General features: G+C 41.2%; 1 protein-coding gene across 4 annotated transcripts in view; it reads left to right on the top strand.

The window, feature by feature from the left end:
• Dlc1 (DLC1 Rho GTPase activating protein) overlaps positions 1 to 23,487 on the top strand; it is a 385,945-nt gene that overhangs the window by 274,620 nt on the left and 87,838 nt on the right. The gene's annotated exons all lie outside the window — the stretch shown is intronic.

The following is a 23,487-nucleotide window of genomic DNA, read 5'->3' as shown; positions in this document are numbered from 1 at the left end:
GGATGAAAACATTCTTTTCTTTTTTTAATAATGTGTTTTAGTCTCTGAACGTTTCTTACGTTTATACTTTGTATATTGATCATATCCAGAAAGGATGACCCAACTGTCTCACATCACTCAGCTAAAGGACAGTTATAAACTAAGTCAGAGATTCTCTACCTGGGGCGATTTTGTTTCCCATGGGACATTTTACAGTGTCCAAAGATTTCTTTGGTTTTCACCACTGGAGGTGCTAGTGTGTCTATGCTGCATAATATCATATAACGCACAGGGCAGTCCCTCACAACAAAGAATTATTTGATTCAAAATGAGGTCGAGAAACCCAAATCCAACTCTTTGCTAAGAAAAATATCTCAAAGAAAAGGCAACTGTGTGGCAGAGCTCTTAGCGAAGGTGACATGAAGAAATGGGCACTTGGGCATACCATGGAGTCCTGGCAAGTTAAGTTGGATGGAAATGCCAGGCAAGTAAGGGCGCTGGGGCGAGAGGGAGGGTGAGGGCAAGTGGTAGAACTCCAAGCGGACTTGAGCCAAGTAGAGCAAAGAATGTGTTGTGAAAAGGAGCAGGAAGTAGATAAGTGGCTCAGAATTCAGAACTGGACTCCAGCTCCACTTCTTCCCCTTCTTCAACTCAGGGGAGTGGCTCAGAGCTAACCAGAGGCATTTTCTCAAGGTCAATGAAAACTCTGGCAAACGGCAACTGTTGGAAAGGCTTTGACATTGAAGAGTTAGTGTCACATGAGACCCTCTTGCCAAGTCGTTTCTAACTGCAACTCCTCCGAAGCACGGCGATCATCCTTGTCATTGCGCCGGCCACCAAACTGAGTGGGTACATGAGTAAGAGCGAGAGCCTTGGAAGCTGGGCAAGAGAGGGCACCAGGTGTGATGGAATCATCTAAGCGAGAAGTAATCACAGAGAGGCAAAGAAGAGGAGCACCATGACTCAAAGCCCAGGAAAAATGGGGCTGGAGAGAGAAGCCAGCAAGGAAACCTCTCTAGGGAATTACCTAAGAAATGCAGGGGTCCCAGGTAGAGGCAGCCACTGTCCCCCAGGGACTGGAGAGCCGGAACCGAGGGGACAGTGAGTTTACTGGAATGGCACTCCCGGCGGGCACACTGAGGGATAGTTTGAAACCCTTGAAGAGTTGGGCAGAAAAGGAAGCAGGTTGCTCCGTGGGCTTCAACACTATTCCCAGGTGATAAGAAAACACAGCTCACAAATGCATAGTTTCCAAGACTGGACATCTAATATCTTATAGATAATCAATAGAATTCCAAAGACATGTGGATAACGAATCTTTCATGAATTGTCATCGTCAACAGTGCTGCAAATAGCACTATTTTTAAAACATGAATATATGGTAAAACGTATTTTTCTCTGTTTCTCCGCATGTGATAAATATTTAAATTCAAATCCCCCCAGTTCAACACAAAAGAAAACTCCCCATGTTGTCTTTTTTAATTAAAAAAGCATGTAAACCATTTGGAAAATGATGCAGTAATTTTACTCCATTGAGAATGTGGGATATGAATTTCTTAGCACATAAGCTTCAAGAGTGAAGAGATGTGCGGCTGTTTGGGTTTGGATTGGTTTCCATGCTATAACACTATGCTTAGAATAATAACCAACACACGCTAACCAACACTCAACATTTACTGAATGGATAGATGGATGGAGCAATCAATTAATTAGTTAGCAAAGGCGTATGTTGTGTGTGTGTGCTCAGTTGAGTGATTGGACAAGAATTGTCACTCTGTGGTGTTGGGTATGACAATATCTGACCCCTGGTCATGAATTGAGGCTGTTAACAGGTTCGTCTTGCTAAGACCATCTGTTGTCACTCATTTGTTACCACAGGCTCTCAGACGGGTAGTTTTCTCCTTTTTTTTTTTTCCCTCCCCGGGAACCCAGCAGAGGTAAATCAGTAAAGTTAGAAGTGGCTGAAGATAAGCGCACAAAGGGATCGATTTTCACCCCTCGGAAGTGGCAATTGGTTTGTCTCCTTACACCTTTCCCCAAGAGAAGTATTTCCATGTTCCTGAAGAAACACACTTCGCCCTTACAGGGGTGTTGGCTGGCAGGACCACTGCGGCTGGGTCTCCTCAAGGCACCGCAGAAAGAAGAAGGGCTCTTCAGTGACACTTGACAATGAGCCAATTCCACCAGCGATAAGAGCAGCCTGGGGCACCCAGCAGTCGCTATGGCCACAGGCTACATTTCTCAGTGCAGAGCCCACATGGTCCTCCTCACAAGGCAAAAGGCAGAGCGACCTTGAAAGCCTGCCAACAGAGTTCTGGAAATGACAAGAGCAACTTTCCTGGAATTGTTAAAACAAAGCAAGACCTCGAAATGTTTCGTAAAAGGATTCTCTCCTGGTTGGAAGGATCCTCGCTCGTGTGAGTATTTTCCTTCGCTACCGCCCTGGTGAGGACTTCCCAGTATTAAGAGTGTCACCTCACTTCCTATGTTAGTGGTCAGATTGTTTTCCATATACTTGAACCCTTCATGTAACATAGGAAAAAAAAAAACACAGGTCTGGTTTATTCAGAGTATACACTCCTATAAAAAGTAAATTGAAAGTACTTATGTGAAATACACTAAATTAAGCACATCATTAAACAGTGGTCCAAAGTTTCACGGCACAGTTATGGCTTCATGACAGGCAACACTGTGACTCCTAGGAGAGGCAGGTTCATCACTTTCAGAGCCAAGGAAGGAAAAGAAAGAGACACGAAGCTTCTCTTCACTGGCTATAATGGCTGATCCTTCCGTTTCATATTTGATTCACGAGAGAAACCAACTCAACTTCTCAGTTTTAAATATCATGTCCTATAAAAGTAATGTGTCTTTGGATTTAGTACCAATAGGTTTCTAACATCCTACAAGATTCTGTAATTAGGGTATTTTCTAAAACTGTCTTTTAAAAGCAACATGTCCTTGGGTTTGGTACCAATAGTTTTCCAACATCTTTCAAGATTCTGTAATTCGGGTATTTTCTACAAGTTTGAAAAGTCCCAGCATAGTAAGACATTATGCTTCTGTCTCTGTGGAAAACACAGACATTGATGTGCAGCCATTTCTGCATGCTTGGAGAACTGAGGTATGACAGGTCTGTAACATGCAGTTCTGTCCCTTTGCACGGTTGGCATCACCATGGCAACCATCTGCATGCTCAGTATGCTTTATGACCTACGCTCAGCCAATAATAATTTCTGAGGAAAGTTCTCTATTTGGGCTTATAAATTCATTTTCAAAGTCTAGTGAAGGTTGATGTTTCCATGCAGAATTTTTTACGCTTCATTTTCCCCTTTTCTCTGAGTGAGACTAAAGAAAAAGCAATAAATTAATATCCATACCCTTTTCTCATTACGTTGAATGTCTTGGAGATCTGAAGATACATAAAGAATGAAGAAGCAGGTTCTAATTCTGTGAGATAACAAAGAGAAAGTGATAGATAATAGTTTTGACCCGTGTCCTTGAGAAAGGCCGGCCTGAATGAGATCAACTGAAAATGAGCTGAAGGCCAAAACTAGAAGGCAGCATTCAGTCGAATGGAAAATACTTCTGGGTTCCTGCCTCTTAGACCTGACAGCCTCACAAGCTGTCCTAGAGCGGTGCTGAAAATGTTTCACTTATCACTCAGATAAGGTGGGGATTAAAGGCGGGTTTGAAGTTCTTGGAACTATTCTAAGAAAGCCACTCCAGAAAACACAAGCAGTGGCCTGAGCTGCAGTGATGTGCAGCTCAACATCCAAAACAGACAGTTGGGTGTTTGGTTTGGTTTTGTTTTGTTTTGTTTTTAATCTACATTTCATCTTTCTGACTATTTTGGGCACTAAAACATCACATAGTTAACATTTTAATAAGTCAATCATCTTTGGTGGAAACGAGTTTCAAAAGCAATAGTAGGGTCTAAGAAGGTAGTTCTGTGTATTAAAAAAAAAAAAAAAACACTTGCTGTGAAAGCATGAAGACATGAGTTTGAATCACCATCACTCATACCAAAGGCAAGGATGGCCAAGTGTGGCCAAGCATGCCTATAACCCCAGCTGTATTGGAGGTGTAGACACAAGAGGATCACTAAGGCTTGCTGTCTGGCCAGCTTAGCAGCCAAAATGGCAAGCTCCAGGTTCTGTGACAGTTTCTGTCCCAAAGGAATAAAGCAGGGCATGGCAGAGCAAGGCACCTTCCCCTCTGGTGTACATGAGTGCACTCACCTGCACACACATATAAAAGGATACACTATATAGCTGCACACACACACACACACACACACACACACACACACACCACACACACACACACGCACACAAATAAAATAATCTTTAAAAATCCGAAAAGCTATACTAAAGCCTCAAAAACCAAGCCAAACAGAAAATAGCTAATCCTAGAAAGTGAGCAAACATTAATTCATGTCAAGCTTTATGTTAAGCTTTGCTAAAGATTCAGCCAAGCAAATGCAAACACCATCCCTGCCCTCCAGAACCCACAGCTGAGGAGGCTGCAATTATTGAGTGAGCCAAAGAAAATCAGAGTGTCTTTGAACTGTGAATCCGGGGTGACCATGTTTAGTCTGGGAGAAGACCAGGGATATGGGCAAGATTAGAGGCAAGTATAGATGCTTGTGAGGCCATTATGGCTGTCTGTCTAGCCTTCTTAACATAAAGAGTGCCATTTATACGGCTGTTTATCAGGGGTGGAAATCTTTGTAATATTAGCTGAAATGCTGCGTGGAGTGTTTACATATTTACACCACAGTTTGTTTAAACAGGAGTCGATGGTTATCTTTTGTCTGTGGGAGCAGAGCCAGCTGTTTGCGTAAGTGCTTTAGGTCTGCGGCGTGGTATGGTCCTGTCTACGATTTTATGTAACTGCATTGTTGACCAGCTTTAGGTTACCAGCCTTCAACATGTGAGTGGTGCTAAGAATGCACTGTGGAAGATTGACAGAGAAGAAGGGATTCGACAGTTTTACCCAGCGAGACTTCAGATAAATATAGAAAAGTGCTCCCCACCCCCACCCCAGCTTCCTCTCAGTTTGGGGGCTTCATTTGCATTTATTTTAATGCTAGCCTGTATTTCTACTTTGTAATTATTACCCTGTGACACGTGGTTTCTATTTCAGGGAACTAGAAAAAGAAACTGACATGTCACCCTCCCAAATCTTAATGGGGTGTTTTTATTTCATGTATAAGATATGATATAAAAATATATAATATTATATATTATATATAAAACAGATGAGAAGTGTGGTTAATGTTTGCCGGCAATTTCAAGGAGAAAATAAAGGCAAAAAAAGCAATCTGAAGGTAATGACAAGTTACCACCTCCTCTTGTTCTTTCTTCTATAGCCTGTAAGCATAGAAAGAAGTAAAAAAAGAAAATGCTTCTTTTGTATCCCCCTCTCCCGACCCCCTGAAAATTAGCCCTCCTCCCCCCTCTAAATCACCAGTGTTTAGGACCTACTGTCTTACCATCAGAAAAAACACCATTTGTTTTCATTGGCTAGACTTGCCATCCCATAGTAAACATTTATGGGATTTTGTCTTTTTCTTTCCTACTTAGGAGCAATAGTCCTGTCGTTATAGGTAGCCTTGGCACACTCTCTGGCAGCAAAACTAAAGATTACTTGAGATTACAGAATGTAGTTAAAATTACATCAAATTATGTACATTAAGACTGCAAGGATTCTAAAAAAAATCTGTCTTTCTCTCTCTGCATAGACAGATAGTAGATGGATGGATGGACAAATGGATGGACAGATGGATTGGTGATAGGTAGATGCATAGACTAATATTTACTCAATAATGTATATACAATATCTACTTAGTTGAAAAGCTTTACGGAACACCAGTCCCTGCTCCAATTCTTAAGTTTTGTAAGGGAGCATTGGTTCTTCTGGAATTTACAGACTACTAGATAGATTTAGCAAAATCAAAGCTATCATGACCATTAACTTTCTTTTCATTTCCATAATCTTAATATTCTTTAAATTAGACAATATAAATAGAAATTTCACAATTTACTTTACAAATGATGAATTTGGGCACCTTATTGGAACTTTTCTATATGAGCCTTTTCTAACAGCCTTTCCCAATATCAAGGAAATAATTAGAAGACTATCTGCATATATCAGATATCCAAAGGGGTAACAAATTTGATTCCAGTCAATACTGCATAATGAGCTCAAGGCTAGCCTAGGAAATATGTCTCGATTCTGCATTTTAAAAAACGTAAGGGCTGTGCACATAGCGCAGGGGAAGTGGGACTGCGTAACACGTGCAGGATCTGAAATTCCTTGTAGCAGTGTTTACACCTGAAATTATGAACCTATAAGTTTCTGTAAATTGGAATGGTTTTTATATAGTAGTTGATAACTCTGCAACTAAATCTTCATTTTCATTGTGAAGATTGACCAAAAGGAGATACGGGACCTGTGAATCCAATCCTTCCTAAAACTAATAGATAATAAGATGCATGGGGCTATCATGAACTTTATTCTCATGTCTACATTAGAATACTAAATTTATGAGTCATATATATATATATATATATATATATATATATATATATATTTCAGTGTTTTTGGATAACAAATCAATTTGTCACATTGATCTACCTGGAAAAATGATTTCTTTAAAGTTTGTACATGTTTTCGGTGGTGGGGCAGTTGCAACCGGAATTTTCTCCCTTTTTCTTCTGTTTAAAACTATAAGAACACAACTACTTCTCTTGTAGTGTTATTTAAAATGTTAACTGTAAGGCATAAACTAGAACATGTTTTTAATTTTTTCATGTTCTCCCTAATAAAGTAATACATCAACCACTAAGACATCCTTTGAATGGGCATTGCTGATTGATAACCCTTCTCTTACAAGCCAGTCTATGTTCCACACAAGGTAAAAACAGGAATGGGAGGGACTATGACTAAAACACCATGGTGCATGGAAACAAATACCACATGTTACGCACTTGGAACTAACGAGCATCTTAACTGATAGTTTAAGTTCCCAGAAGTCATAACTTACAGTGTGCTCTCTAGATTTTTTTTAATGAAAAACACACAATCCAAATATTTGTAAGTACTTAATGTCCATATTTGTAATATAAAATATTTTATGTACATTAAGTGTGGCTTCTCACCATCCACACTGTTGACACTGACACTTTCATCTCAATAAAGCTCTCTCTCAGGAGGCTGCTCTGTATGCTGTTTGATGTCTAGCAGCACCCAGGTCCTCCAGGGAGGGTTTGTCAATAGCCCTCCCCACACAGTTATCACAGCTCCCAAGGCACTGCTAAAGGTCCCCTGGAGAGTAAAAACACCCCTAGAGAGAGCACTATTCTAGGTCATTTCTCTGTAACTCTATAGCAGTATTTCATGCAAAGCAAACAGGATGAGTGTCTGATTATTAAGGTTGAGCTTATTCTGTTTTCTCATGAAACTTATTGAGAACTTTTAAGGGTAGATGAGAAGGCTCAGCGAGTCCAAAACCAGTGAGCTGAGTTCAATTGCTGGAGCCTACACAGGAGATGAGGAGAACACACTCCCACAAGCTTGTCCTCAACATTTGTACCATGGTACATTCCTGCACACAAATTTGCACATATTCATGCTCATACACACACACACACACACACACACACACACACACACACACACACACATGCATGCACGCACACGTGCACGCAAATAAACAGATGTCATAGTACACACAAACCCACACATTTGTACACACACTCATACATATACACATACCAATAAACAGGTATCGTAGTATGCACATGCCCACACATTGGCGCATACACTCATGCACACACACAAATAATCAGATGTTTTTTAAAAAGAATTTCAGTGAAAGCATGGCATTTACCTTGCTGCAAGCTTTTGGTTCTTTGCTTTTGGAGGAATGAGAGATGGGACCCAGGGCCTGGTACATGTGAGGCAGGTGCCCTATCACTGGCTATCCTCAGCCATGTCAAGTTGTGTTTTAATATCTTGCCTTACCAAGAGGAAGTACCCTCATTCAAACTTCAGTCTACTTCAATATTCGCTTGTAAAGGCCACTGAAGTTTAAAAAAAAAAAAATGTGCAACACAGTCTTCTCATTAAGCCAACTCAAAATGTTCCTTGTACAATCCTTCCATTTTCTGAAGATTTTACTAAAATTTAACTAAAGGTTCTCTACTTTGAAGTCTTATAAATCAACAGGAAATTGCACATTTACATAAAAAATGCTCAAAATTAGCACAACTATTTTTTCATTATTTTAGCAGGTTAGAAAACGATGTTAAGCTGGGCTAAACTGGGTGGTGGTGGTGGTGGTGGTGGTGGTGGTGGTGGTGGTGCACGCCTTTAATCCCAGCACTCGGGAGTCAGAGGCAGGTGGATATTTGCAAGTCTGAGGCCAGCCTGGTCTACAGAGCAAGATCCAGGAAAGGCACAAAGCTACACAGAGAAACCCTGTCTCGAAAAACAAAACAAAATAAAAGATGTTAGATTTTTCTTTATTTTTATTTATTATTTGTTTGTTTGTTTGTTTTTCGGGACAGGGTTTCTCTGTGCATCCCTGAAACTCGCTCTCTAGACCAGGCTGGCCTTGTACTCACAGCCTGCCTCTGCCTCCTGAGTGCTGGGATTAAAGGTGTGCTCCACTACTGCCCCGCTAGATTTTTCTCTTTAAGATTTATTTATTATGCTTATCTACACATGTAGACGTCCTCTGGAACTGAAGTCACAGGCAGTTGTGAGCCAACATGTGAGTGCTAAGAATCAGATCTTCTGGAAGAGTAGCCAGTGCTCTTAGCAATAACCCATCTCTCAAGCCCCTGTTAGACTGGGTTGTGTTGGTTTGTTTGTTTTTCTTAATCACTTTGGGGACTTAAATAAGTATACAAACACATATTTTCAATAGAGAATTCACGCTTAAACACACACATTTCCAGAGCACTCTACCAGAGCTTTAGACAGAAAATGATTTGTTGTTCATTTCCTGGCGCCATTATTTGCATATTCCTTGTCTGAATGTCATCTTTATCTTGGAGAAACTCCATCATTTTTAGTTAAACATATGCTTTGAGCCATAATACGGACAGCTGCTTGTCATCACAGATGTGATAGCAATCTGAGATATTTGCCCATTCCTTATGACAAAATAACCAGCAAACCTGTGCAGAAGCAGCCAGCCACAGAGTGTTTCTAGGTCACCCGCCACCTCATTCCAAATGCTGGAAAAAAATTCACTGTATTTTATTAATCTCGAGTTTCTTAATTAAAATAGCAGGCCATTAATTTCATGTACCATTTTGTACACTTTGAACTTCTTTGCCTAAATAACTCATGTATTAATTTTGCAATGTTATCACCATAAGCCAGCCTGGAACTCATTCGGTGGTTAAATTTATAGCTTTTCCACAAAATATTACATGAATTGAAGGAGCTATTCACTATTGAGAATAGCACCTCACTGGTTGTTCTTTTCCTGGCCGGCTCATCATGCAAGAAGAATGTACTCACTCATGGCACTGCAGAGAAAACATTTAGCAATGTGCTGTGACCCCCTGTACCACACAATATTTTATAAAATCCGCCGATTCTGATTGCTACCAGTTTTCACATTGTTTACCATCAAAGGAACTCATCTGAGCTTACCACCACATCACTTTTCAAATGACTTTTCAGCCATTTTCTACCAAGGTACCACCTTGTTTCTTTGATATTTCTTCAGGTTGCTGATAATTAGATGGAAACTTCAGTTATGATTTTTAAGCATTTAACAAGACCACGAAACTGAATATCACATAAATAAACAAACCACATTTCCCATGAGAAATCCGATAAAGCATATTTTAGATGTGTCAGTATAGACTGTCTTGGTAATGATGATGACTTTGTCCCATCACCACTTTGAGCTGATACCTCAAGGACCAGTTTTTCTCTAAAAAAAAAAAAAAAAAAAGATTTGCTTTGAATGCAGTAACTGTATATCCATATTTTAAGACTTATATTGGTCATTTTAGAGGGTCAGAAGTAGAGGACAGACATTTTGCCAAACCTGGATAGATTGTCAACACATCAACAGTTCGGACTCAAACAGGAATACCGGCAATGTCTTACTCTTCATCATTTTATTATCATTATTTTAGCTAAGTTTCAAGTGAAACAGTATATCTGTCAGTTGTCTCAAGCTGACCGTAAGTGTACTGTAGCACACCCTCAAGCCAATGAATGGCTGAAAAGCTCCACCAGCCTGTCCAAGACTCATATTCTTCCCTAACAGATTTGGCATATCAAAATTGCCATGTGCCATGTGGGTGAAGCACAAACAAGTGCTGATCCACATAAATTAAAATTGGAAAGGCTAGATCACATTCTTCTGTAGTCAAAACATCCAATATGAATGGAAACTAATCATATTCTTTCCAGCGGGCCATACCACATAGTCACTGTTACCAGACCATGTTTCCCAAGACCCCTACCTTAGAGAAATTACTAGGTGCCCTGAGAAGGGCAAATGATGGACACCAGCCCATAACTGCAGACTGAAATTAACTGTATTTTCCTGTCTAAAATTAGAACTTGCAATGCAGTTCTTTGGCATAGGGAAATTTGGGGTTTTCTCCCCTCTGGCCTGCCCACCCAGTTTTCCCATCTGGTCTATAACTGTTTGGGCTGAACATGCGATTACAGAATGCCCCATTTCCAGACTGGCTGGATTCAGGCAGCATGATCAAGAAGGTGTTAAGAAACAAGCCAATTAGTATCCCAGTTTATAGTTAGAGTGCAAAATACAAGACAGGTGCTTCTACCACTAACTGATTGAAAAAGCCTTCTCTCCCCTTAGTCATCTGGAAAGGCAGCGAAGGAATTTGACCACAAACATTCTCATAAAAAGTTAAAACAGTTCCCTGGCCGAGTTAATAAAGGAATGGAACAGTTCAGAATTTCCAGCTAGAATGTGACAGGTAATTGGTGAGATCAGCAAAATACCGAATGACTATTTAAAAAGAGGTCATGTTTTCAGATCATTAAAGCACAACATTTTACTTGCCAATGATTTATTTTATTTGTAACATACCCTGCTCATAATGAAACGAAATAGCCATGACTTGAGCTCAATAAAATACTTTATTGCTTCTAAAACCTGTGAGCATACGTGTGTCTGTGTGTGCTTGGAATGTGTAAAAGAGTTAAAATTACCCTGAGACGGTCTATAATTATTTATTTCTGGGTTAAAAAGTTGGGTTTTTTAAACTCTGGAATTTGAGCTTTGCCTATCAGTACTTATCAACAGAAAGCTAAGGCTAACTTGAAAGTCTGCGGGAAACAGTGTGTTTAACCTTAACCCGCGTTTGATGTTCTCGTTACCTTGACCTGCAAATAACTGAAAGTGAGCAGATTTGGTCGACAGCTACTCTTGTCAAGTCCAGCGCTGCCTGCAGCCTTCCAATGGTCAGTTAGTACAGCCAGAAGAGCTTGCCTGTCTATGGGTCTAGATGGGTCCTTGGGGGGATTCACTATGCCAAATGATTCTAGAAACATCTCACTTGACAGCGAGGTTTTTCTTTCAGGAGACTTTTCCTTTGAGCGTCTTCGTTTGCCTAATACCGCAATGACAATGGCTCTGTTGACCCAATGCACAGCAAGGATCCATGAAGCATCCATGCTATGACTAAACGCAGGACTCATATGATGTCTCCCATAAGCAGCAGCAGCGGTTGAAATGACTCTTATCCCTCTGTCGAAGAGATTAGATGTAAAATTAATGTAACCTCTAAAGCTGCTTCCTCATCATGTTATTTCCTATCCATTTTATTTGGTTATACAAAAAAAAATCATTTCACTTAAGGGACGGCATAGGAGTCCTATCGCAAAGTTATTTTAAAAGGAATTTCCTCTCATCCATAACTCTGAACCTTTGCCTTAAAAAGTAGGAGCCCGTGTTTATTACTAAGTATAGAAGGAAGGAAAAGATATTCTTAGAATAAAATTGGCAAGAAGAGAGGCTGGGCCATAGCTCAACTGTGTGAAGACGTGTGTGCGTGTGCGGACTCAGCATGCTTATCCTTTACAAAGGCCTGGACACAGGTTTGGCCTGTCTGTTTGTCTCAGTGTCTTCATGCGCGCAGACTATTGCATCTGTATTATTTATTTCCCCTTAGCAGTGAAAGAATACCTAAGAGAAACACTTGAAAGGAAGACAGATTTATCCTGGCCCTAAGTTTTAGAGATTTCAGTCTACCAGGGAGGAAGAAGAGGATAGCAGAGCCGCACGAATTATGGTGGCCAGGAAGCAAGGAGGGACAGAGACAGAGACAGAAGCAGACAGACGGAGATAGAGAAACAGAGACAGAAAGCTGGAGAGAGGGGGAGAAAGGGGAGAGAGGAGGACAGGGAGAAGAGACTGCCATAGCACAGCCTGAAGACATGCCCACAGTTACCTACTTCCTCCAGCAAGACTCCAACTCCCAAAGTTTCCAAAACATCCCAAAATAACACTGGCAGCCAAGGACCAAGCCTTTGATACAGCAGCCTTTGCGGGGGAGGGACACTTCCTGTGCAAACACTACCTCGTGTGAGTACCTGGGTTAGAAATGCTGGCACTCAATACAGCCCACAGCCAAGGAACCCAGTCACTTCTCCCTCGTGCCCCCTTTTCATATGTCTAATTTCTTCCTGAAATTCTGATTGTCATTTTTGCTGAAAAGTACACATATTTTTTCAAAAAAAAGAACGAAAGAAAAAGAAGTCGTCCCAATACATTTTTGAGAAAAACATTAAGCGCTGTAATTATTTGACAGTTGGGATGAGTTCTCTCTAATATCTTACAACTTACAATGAAAAGCTTTAAAAACTAATAAACGGCTAACAGGACGTGAACGCAGCTCAGCTGCTACAGAGTCAGCCCTATTTTAAGTAGAAGGAAGGGCGAGCAGAAGCATGGCCCGTGAAGGGAATGTTCAAAAGGAGGCCCCGTAGGATTGACTCCCAGTTTCCCTCAAGCTGATGTTTTTGGAAGGCTAACCAACACTAAAATCTCTCACTCTCCTTGAAAAGAAAGGGCAGAGAAAAGAACTCAGGGGAGGGAGGTCAGTGTGGATAGAAGTAAAATCATTAGACCAGTCACGTGGCCCCAGCAGCCAAGAACATGGGCTTTTCGTATAGCATCCAGAGCAATGGTTCTCAACCTTCCTAATGCTGCCACCCTTTAATACCGTTCCTCCTGTTGGGGTGACCCTCAACCGTGAAATTATTTTCATTGCTGCTTCAAAACTGTAATTTTGCTACTGTTATGAATCAGAATGTAAACATCTGTATTTTCCGATGGTCTTAGGTGACCCCTGTGAAAGGGTCATTCTGTTCCCCCCTCAATGGGCCGTGACCCACAGATTGAGAACCACTGATCCAAACTGTTTGAGAGGAGGTATCAGGAAGGAAAACAACGGGGCTAGGGTGTCAAAATGACTCCACAGTGGAAATTGATTTTTCTTCTTAATCATTAAACTCCAGTGGTTTTTCAATAACTAGAATACAGACTGTGAGTGTCCGGCTGGTATATTATAATTCACAAACATTACTTCTTTGACCTATCTTCAACTGGAATTTATGGTTCTTGTTGTTAAATATTATCTTCTTCAATTTTCTTTCTTAATAAACCAGGTATTATTTTATTATCAGAAAGTACAAAATGGTTATGAAGTACGTTTGTAAGCTTTTACTTAGGTTTATACTCATGCACTTTAGGATATCAATTAATGAAATTGTTGTTCAATTTTCATCATGATGTGAAAGAAATCTTTAATATAGAAGTTTAACACACATAGTTTATAATTTTCTATTTTCATCTCGAAAGTTATTTCAAAAGAAAGTATTTGCTTTGAGCACTCTGAAAATACAATTCCAAGTAGTTCCCCAAACCTTGGATATAGTCCCAATCAAATCAGAAACAGGTTGTTGGGTTTTTCCCCCTTTTTTTCTCTTTCTCAATTGCCAGTTTGCCTTATTATTTGGAGAGTAGGAACGGGAGAAATCCAAAAATAAAAATGCTGGCTGTTTCATAATAACTATGCACATGAAACTCAATGCGTTCAATTATCTGACTACGCCCTCTCCCTCCTGGGCTCTGTAATTACAGTTGAGGCTGGACATGGAGACCCAGAGCCAAGCCCGGGTTCCATAGTATGCACGGTATCCAGTTGAAGCTAATCTTTGAGACAGTGCTCATGCCCAAAGTTCCATTTAGGAGAGAGAGAGAACATCAGGGTTTGCGTCTACTTTTACTAAGAGTGTTGGATCCTGAGCGAAACCACCTGCTTGTGAAGCTCAGTTCTCCCACTCTTAGCCAAGTGGCCTCAAGAAAGCCATTTGGCCATTCGGCATCTCATCTGTAAACAAAGGCAACACTACTGACATTATACAGTAGCTGTGAAAGTTAAACCATGTAGCACGTGAAAGTCTCTCGGAGCATCAGAGCACGCAATGTAAAAAACATCCTTTCAGAAATTTGAAGCCATCACATCTGAGCCTAGCTGTACACCTATGCATTGGTACCCACCAAAGTGATGGGCAGATCCGTGAATGAAGAGCTCCGAGTCCATGGGGACATGAATGTCTTTAGCTTCGTCCCCTGGCCTGCAGATGTTATCTCATCACATATTTTAAAGATTACTTTCCCAGATCCTACCTCTGATTGTTCCTTCTGAAGTTGTCCTTAGCTACCAGAAGATTCCAATCTTAAATTGACTTAATTTTTTTTTTTATTTAAATAAAATGAACACTTTGTTCTTAGAGAAATGCATCATCACTCTGAAGCCACAATCAGGCCACAAAAGATACTTGAAGTCATTAGCTCTTCTGAAGATCTTCTTTTGGTTGTCCTGAAGTCAAGCAGATTAATTTCTTCCATTTACAGTGTTGAAATCATTGCAGTTCCCACCACATTTTTAAATCCAAATTATTCCTTTTATGATTCGCCACCCAGAGAGCTCATATTCTGAATTTTGGAGGGCACAAAATACACTTACTAGGCAGTAATTCTCATTCTCTCTTGTAAAATGAAAGCACAAACAGCCTAGGGAATGTCTTCAACAGAGGCAAGTCACTGTGGACGACAGGGTGAGAACTGTAGCCCACTTAACTAACATGGACATTTGAAGGGAGATTTACTGAAGCTTCCTGGAGTGTTAAAAATCGAACAATGACACACTGCTGTCTTTACCCTTATAGACTTCCCCCAAACCCTAAGGTTAGAAACTATTCACAAAATTAATCTAAAACTATGAAACGGATAAAATGAGAAATTAACAATTTCATAGGCAAACATTTTCCTACCCATTCTAAAAAAAACCACTTCATTCCTATCATTGACTAGGATCTTTGTTTCATATAAGCACACACTTGAGGCAGCATTAAAGACCAAATACATGAGCTGGAGAAAACCCCAGGATGGCGTTTGACTTCTCAGAAGTAGTAGAATCAAACTGAAACCCTGCTTGGCCTCTAAACTCCCTTGCACTAGAATATTTTCATCTCTTTTCAAGCCCAGGCCATGAGCGATCCTGCAGAGGCCAAGGCAGGCAACACTTACATCATGACTTGCTTAGCAGATACGCTTTTGCATCTGAAAATATTCAGAATATGTGTGCTATGGAGGTAAATAGCAAAAGGTGTGTGTGGCATTTAAAATGATGAAAACTACAGCAGTCTGAATCGTCTTCGAAGAGAGAGGACATTCTCTTAGCCCCAAATGGTAATTGGCATCTCTACCCAGTTTCCATGAGAAGAGCTTTCTTCTGGTTTCAGAGGAAATATGAGATTTGGAAGAAATTGAAGAGAGCATGGGGAAAAAGTGAAGAACTGTAGAAACATGAAGGATCTTGGTCAAACCGCAGAGGCTCGTGTCCACTGGAGGAATCATAAACATCAGGCCTTGGTTACAGTACCCTTGGAAGATGCAGCGGATAAGTGAGTGGTCCTCATCTCCCAGAAAATGGCTAATGGATCTGCAGTGGTGGGCAGCAGAGAGGCACACGCTGGAATGAGAAAAGCCTGAGCCATGAAACCAAATAAGGGGTTTGCTCTCTTTTATTTGACTGTGTCCTGGTTGACTTTCCCTGATGCTGTGATAAACATCATGACCAAAGGCAACCTAGGAGGAAAGTGTTTATTTCAGCTTGTGGGTCACACTCCATCCTGGAGGGAAGCTGGGACAGAAACTCAAAACAGGACCTCAGAAGCAGTAACTGAAACAGAGGCTAAGGGGCAAAGCTGCTCACTGACTTGCTCCCCATACCTTGCTCAGCCTGCTTTCTTATAAAACCCAGGACCACCAGCCCAGAGGTGGCACTCCCCACAGTGGGATGGGCCCTCCTACATCAAATCATTAACCAAGAAAACGCCTCCACGGACTTTCTTAGATGCCAGTCTGAGGAAGGCATTTTCTCACTTAAGGTTCCCGCTTCTCAGATGACCCTATTTTGTGTCAAGTAGACAAAAAAAAAAAAAAAAAAAAAAAAAAAAAAGTAACCAGAACAGACAGGATGAGGACAACCACATATAGAAAATAAAAATATAATAAATACCCATGTTTCCCCTATCTAAAATTGAAATATATAATTATTGTACCATTTTCGCATCATCATCATTTTGATATAAAGAAATAATTGTGAATGAAGTTGAAGCTACTTTTAAATATCACCCCTGTTCCATCCTAACTCCCTTATACACATAACCTTGTCACGACTTGGTACTTCCTCTTCCAGTCCACATCTGTATGGTGCATATGTGTGAATGGAGAATGCAATAGCATCTGTTCTTGAATGTTCATTTAAATCGCATATGTTCTATAAAGCTGAATTTGTGTATTATTCTGAAACTATGCTTCATTCTTATATTGTTCCCTTTCTCTTTTTCTTGGCCTATAATATCTTCTATTTGTTAAGTGATTATGACAGTCAATGAAAACTAAAAGTGTCCTTAACTCTCCATATTAAAAGAAAGCAACCAAATTCTTGCAATTCAAACACGACGCTCTTGCTCCAGCCCTTGTTCCAGCGCCTGTCATGAAGCACTCGCCTTCAGGGTTGTGTCTGTCAGCTGGAACTATGGCACCCACTCTAACAAGCAGGGTTAGAACACAATCTTCCAGTTGACCTTTGAACTGCACACCTGTCATCCTAACACCTGGAAGCATCAGGCAGAGGGGTCAGCCTGAAGCACATCATGATGAGATCCTCTCAAGAAAGCACAGAGAAAGTGAGAGGAAAGAAGGAAGGAGAGGAGGGAGAGAGGGAGGGAGGGGAGAGAAGAGAGGGAAGAAAAAACAGGAAGGAGGGAAGAATCTTTCAGTTCGGTCTGAAGCTTATTTCCTGTTGGCTTCAACCTATTGGTCATAGGCTACTCTTTAAGGTTGCACTAGCAAAACCAAATTTGAGTCCCTTCCTTCACAGAAGAATTCATCCACACAAAGAAACTAAAAGTAAAAATAAATAATAATAACAATAATAATAATAATAATAATAATAATAATAATGGAGATAAACGTTCTTGCAATGTTTTTCTACCAATTAAGCATCCTCAATTCCAACCACTGAGCTTCACATACCACAGATATGGGCGGCCAAGAGTTGCACTCGCAGCCCCTTTAGCCTGAGAGTCGCCACTGACAGGAGCCATCCGTGTGTCTGTGTGCAGGCTTGATAAAGACTCAAGCAGCAGCAGCTGCCTGTAAGAACACGTTCGATTGAGAAACTCATCGGCTTTTGATCTCGCCACAGAGCGATTGCCATCTGACCCGCAGTTGCTAACAAAATGCCTTCATCATCAGCCCCAACAGATAGCTTAGGGAACCTGTCCAGCGCTGAAGCTACTCAGAAAATTCAGGATATACATGGGACTAAAACACAAAGTTTTGGGGCTTACCACTAACTTTCCCCCTGTGATAGTATGTGGTGGTGTCAACTTTGGCAGAGTAAATGTGCAATCGCAGTATCCAAAAGGAGCCCCATACTCCATCATCGGGGTGTAGATCGATTCTCCTAGGTTTCCCATCTTTTCCATCCTGAGAGAAGTAAGTTCAGGCCACCAATACACCTTCTAGTCAACCACAAAGGAGTTAAAAATCAGTCCGATGTTTTCTTTGAAATCACCAGAACGAGGCTCTGGTGCCATTGCCAGAGGCACGGCCTCTGTCTGTGGCCGTGTTCCAGATCAGGTGTGTTGACTCAGACTCAAAACAGCATTTGCAGATACTGCTGGAGTGCATCCAACTCCAAGGTACACAGCTCACCAGGGGCTGCTTCTGCTTTGACTCCCAGACAGTCTGATGCCACCGGGAAAAGCATTCCTTACCAAAAAAAAAAAAAAAAAAAAAAAAATGCAAAGCATGATTTTCATATAATAGTCCAAGGAGATCGGTAACGATGTGTGCAGGAGGGTGTGCAGTGATTCATAGCTGCCCGCTCAGCTCCCAAGGAAGTTTCCAAAGCTGATGGTAAATCATTCCACACCGTTATTGGCATCAGGGCCTTGGAAACTGTTCTGATTGCAAAAGCAGTCTTGCTTTTTTGAGAAGGGTAGTGGATCTCCCTCATCCCAAAGATCCTGATTCTGTGGGAGAATACAGCATTGAAGAAATATCTTGAGTACAGGTAGTTTCTCTGTAGGACAATAAGTCTTCATTTCTCATGCAGACATTTTATGAACTAAGTTTATTCTTTTATGTCATAAGTCTCTAATGAAATACTGTCTTAGTGCATATTTAAGTCTCCATTAAAAATGCTGAGGAGGCTGGGCACAGTGGCACATGCCTTAAATCCCAGCTCTCGGGAGGCAGAGGCAAAGCCAGCCTGGCCTACATAGCAAGTTCCAGGAAAGCCAGGACTACACAGAGAGACCCTGTCACAAATATGTATTTGCCATGATATATATGTATATGAGTGTATGTATGTATGTATATATGTATAATTTTATAAACCTTTGTATCAAGCACCCATTTGGATTTTTAAGGGTGTTAAATATTCCCTAAAAATGGCCAAAATAGATACTCATTTCCTTCAGTGACTCACTTGTAATGAATTGTTGGTTGAAATCCAGTGAGTACTGGCAGATCTCCACCTCCCAGGGAGCACCCTGGTAATTACGGCTTGCTGGCATTCTTTTCAATGGTTTCAGAAGGGGTACCAAGACTTAAGCACTCAAAGAGATTGAATCATCCTCTACCCTCGAATGTACTCACTTCCTTTAGTTCTGGCCAAAGGTTTTCTGGAAGATATCCCTGTGAACTTCCGTTGCTGGCGGAAGCCGTAGGAAAACAGAAAGCAACAACCAGGGTTGGGTTGCCACAACAGAAGAGCGATAAGTGAATTAGTGGGAAGTGGTGGGAGGGAGGGAGGGAGTGGGGGATTTCAGCTTTCACTCCAATGTAGCCTTTATGTGTTCAGTGCAGACACTGTAATAGACTATCAGAACGCAGAGTGGATTCCATTATCTTTTAACTTCAGAAAGAACAAAAAGACTTCTTAAAAATTTAAATGAGTCCTCATCCCCCTTTCTCTAAAAAGCATTGTTCAAGGAATTTTTCTAACATCTGAATTTGATCTAAGATATTGTCCTCAATGGTCTCCTAAAGACTTAACCCAATGAGGAAGAAATTGTAGGCTCTTCTGAAAAGCCAAAGTAGTCCTATGGGATGATAATGTGAGTGGCCATGAGGAAATTTGGCTGCCCTTTACAAAATGAACAACCGCTGATGGGTTATTAGTGTACTCTGAGCTAGAGAGATTTCTCCACAAGGAAGGCTAGGTTAGGTTGGATTGGAACTGATGGAGAAGGGAACACATGGTTCTGGGCAAAGATGTGAAGGATGAAAGAGGAAAGTCACTCCCCTCACAGCCATATCAATCAGCTCTTTACAGATTGTATCTCCCACTAAGGCTATATTCTGACTATGCAGGTGTGGGTAGGACTTCAAGATAGGAATTTGGATGTTTCATCCATAATGAACTTTAACATGCAGAGACCCTAAAATGAACTAGACTCTTGGGAGTACAGGGAAGTCTGGTGGAATCACGAAACACTTCAGTATGATCGTGCCTGGGAGTTGTCAACAGAGATGGCAGAAGAAAAAGCTAATGTCTGGAAGACCCTGTGATGTCTTTTCTTAGTCTAAATAACTTTCATTTCCAATACTGTGTCCATAATTGTGTGTTGTCTTACTTGCGTGTGTGTGTGTGTGTGTGTGTGTGTGTGTGTGTGTGTGTGTATCATGTGTATAAGCATACATGAATGTTTGCAAGTGTATGTGGAAAGCAAGCAGTCATCCTCAGGCGTCATTCCATAGGAGTCCGCCTCTTGTATTTTGAGACAGTTGCTCACCGGTACCTGGAGCTAGCCAATTCTTCCCATCTCCACCTTCCAGTGGGTGCTGAAGGTCAAACCCACATCCTTATTCCTTGCAATGCAAGCACTTTACCAGATGAACCATCTCCTCATCCCTGTGTAACCTTAAAGAAGGCATTTTCCAAAATGTGCATGGTGTCTGCTTTCCCAAACCTGGTTGTATCCTGATACAAAGAGTAACATGGCTGACTTCCCTGCAGTACTGTGGTCTTCCATTGTCTGTAGGTTTTCTCTCTAAGGTTTCAGTCATGCGGTAGCCATCCTGGGATGTGAATGGACTTTTGTCTAGTGTGTCCACACTGTATATGCTACCTGCTCATGAGTTACTTAGGAACCATCCGGATTATCGGATTCACTGATAAGATATTGAGTGCTTATGTTTTAATGATTCTTAACTTCTTTAATAGTGGCCTCCTTAGTGTGGGAGTTGTGGTTCTCAGAATTTCATAATACTAGAGTATTATTATTGTTCTAGTTTATATTTGGTTACTGTTGTTAACCTCTTTCTGTGCCTAAATTATAAGTTAAATTTCATTGTAAAACTTCTTTAATAGTGGCCTCCTTAGTGTGGGAGTTGTGATTCTCAGAATTTCATAATACTAGAGTATTATTATTGTTCTAGTTTATATTTGGTTACTGTTATTAACCTCTTTCTGTGCCTAAATTATAAGTTAAATTTCATTGTAAGTATGCATGTAAGGGGGGGGGAACAAAACATATATGAGATATATATGATCGGGTACTGTCTGTCTGTGATTCTAGCTCTCAAAGGCTATTCCTCCATGAATAAGGGAGGACAATTGTAAAGAATCTCAGTAAGTCAGGGTAGATCTAACTCAGAGTCATAGCCTTTTTTTTGTGGGGGGGGACACAGTGTCTCTCTACATACCCCTGGCTGTCCTGTAACTCATTATGTAGACCAGGCTGGCCTTGAACTCACAAAGATTTGCCTGACTCCGCCTCCTGAGTGCTAGGATTAAGGACACAAGTCATAGATGTTTAAAGGCAAAAAGGACAGTAGAGTTACTACTGCCAAACCCTTTATTTTACACATAAAGAAAGGGATGCTCTGAGGGCATGACGTAACCAAGACCACACATAGCCCAGACATGAACAAGGACCAGATCCTGGACTGTCAGCTCCGTTCTGTGGTTTTCTAAGAGTCTAGCTTTGCTGAGTTAAAGAACTCCAAGGTGGATCCACCATTCTGACTCATCCTCTGGGCTTCCAGCTGGAAACCTCCAGTGACCAAATTCTTGCGGCATCTTAAAATAGTCTCTGTGGTCCACACGGCCTGGCTCATGCTTTCCTTTCTCCTCCTAGCCTTTCCAGTCAGTAAAAGTCTACTTAGCAATATGCAGTCCCCAGTTCATCTCTGCCTTCCTGCAAGTCATGGGACTACCAAGGGGCCCCAGGGATTCCACTTCCTTTCTTCCTGCCAGTAATCCTCAATTTCCTTGCAAACCGACAGTTTGCTTAAGCAGAACCAATCACTTCTTTGTCTACACTTTTATTTCCCCTTCCCATTTCCATATCACCTCCTCACAGCCTTTCCCACAGCACAGGCTGTCGTGTGGAGACGTCTTCAGGGCTGTCCCACTTCTAAAATTCCACCAAGCCAGTAACTGGGAGTAAATCCTAGTGAAGAAGAGGTCTGACCCCGCTTCTTCATCTGCCCCCTGCCGTCCGCACCTTCAATTCTTGGTGACTTCACAATTATCCTGACCCTGCCTGTCTTTTCTTTCTGGTAGAAGCCTTCCACATACTTACCATCACTCACCTCCTCCTCTTCTTCACCAGTGATCCAGAGCTTTCTCTACCCCAGTTTCTCATCCTAAATCTTCGCTAAATTTAACCAAATCTCAGATTAGCTCTCTGGGTAACACCAGCTATAGTCTGAGCCCCACATACTCTTTCAGAAGTTGGGTTGTTTTTTTGTTTGTTTGGTTGGTTGGTTGGTTTTGTTTTGTTTTAATGACTGGTTCCATAGATACAATTTACTGTGTTACTTAGCACTCCACGCCTGTTCTTGGTTCTAAATGGTGATCACACCGTCCACTAGGACAGGATTTTTTCCTATGACAAAGTCCATTCTGAGGCTCTACATCAAAAAGGCAGGAGAGAATCCTTCAGCAGTGGTTCAGGCCAGCAGCTGTTAATAGGAGTAGTGACTCCCACACCTGCTTATACCAGTGTGCTCTACCAGAGCCTTGTAATCCCAGAGACTGCATAGTCCAGACATGTGGCCATGGAGCACCCGAAATGTAGTCAAGCTGGATAGGTTAAAGAATAAGCTACCTCGCAGACATTTAAGGCTTACTTTGGGATAAAGAATGTAAACCATGTTGCGACTCTTTAGGTGGCTTACCTACTGAACTAGTGTTTGAGATAGACTGGTCCCGCATCTAAAACAGCATTGGAGATAGATTGGTCCTGCATCTAGTGCTAACAGCTAGTGCTGGAATTGGTCTTATCTGTTTCTTCTTGTGTTTTGTACAGTTAGGAAGTTGGTTTCACGATGTTTGTCTTGAGGGCATTGTTACAACCCCTTCTAGCATGTCTGTCCCGGGCCAAGCGCCATCTCCCACCCGACGGAAGCCTAGAGCTTGGTTATGGTAGAGAAAGAGTCTTGTCTTCTCCCACTATGTTAATTGCATTCCTTGCTTAGATGAATGTGTCTTTACTTGCTATGGCTGACTACCTGCTGGCCGGGGACTGAATGTCAGCACAGAGCATTGTGAGTTAAGCAGACACATCTTTTCTTGGGTTGAACCCCACTAGTGTTAGAAAAGGAACATTTTGAGTCTAAAACAAATGGCTTATAAGCAAACAAATAAGATGAATCTGTATTTAACTTTAACAGGAAGGGGTTATTTTGGCTTTTATTGTTGGGTGAACTTGACATAAAAGCTTTCCACAGAAAGAGCTGAGATGCTTATAATCATTTTATCATGGAAAACTATTTTTACACTCTTGAAGTGACTTTGGTGAGTTCAAGTCTAATGTATATGAAAGGCCTTCCCCCTCTGAGCACAATTCACAGGCCCCTGTCCCTTTAAGTCTTAAATTCCTGTTCTAGGTCTGAGTATT

The sequence above is a fragment of the Peromyscus leucopus genome, chromosome 17 (genome assembly GCF_004664715.2).
Source record: "Peromyscus leucopus breed LL Stock chromosome 17, UCI_PerLeu_2.1, whole genome shotgun sequence".
Lineage (NCBI taxonomy): Eukaryota > Metazoa > Chordata > Mammalia > Rodentia > Cricetidae > Peromyscus > Peromyscus leucopus.
Note: the sequence above shows the minus strand (reverse complement) of the source record. Positions and strands in the feature narration are given on the sequence as shown.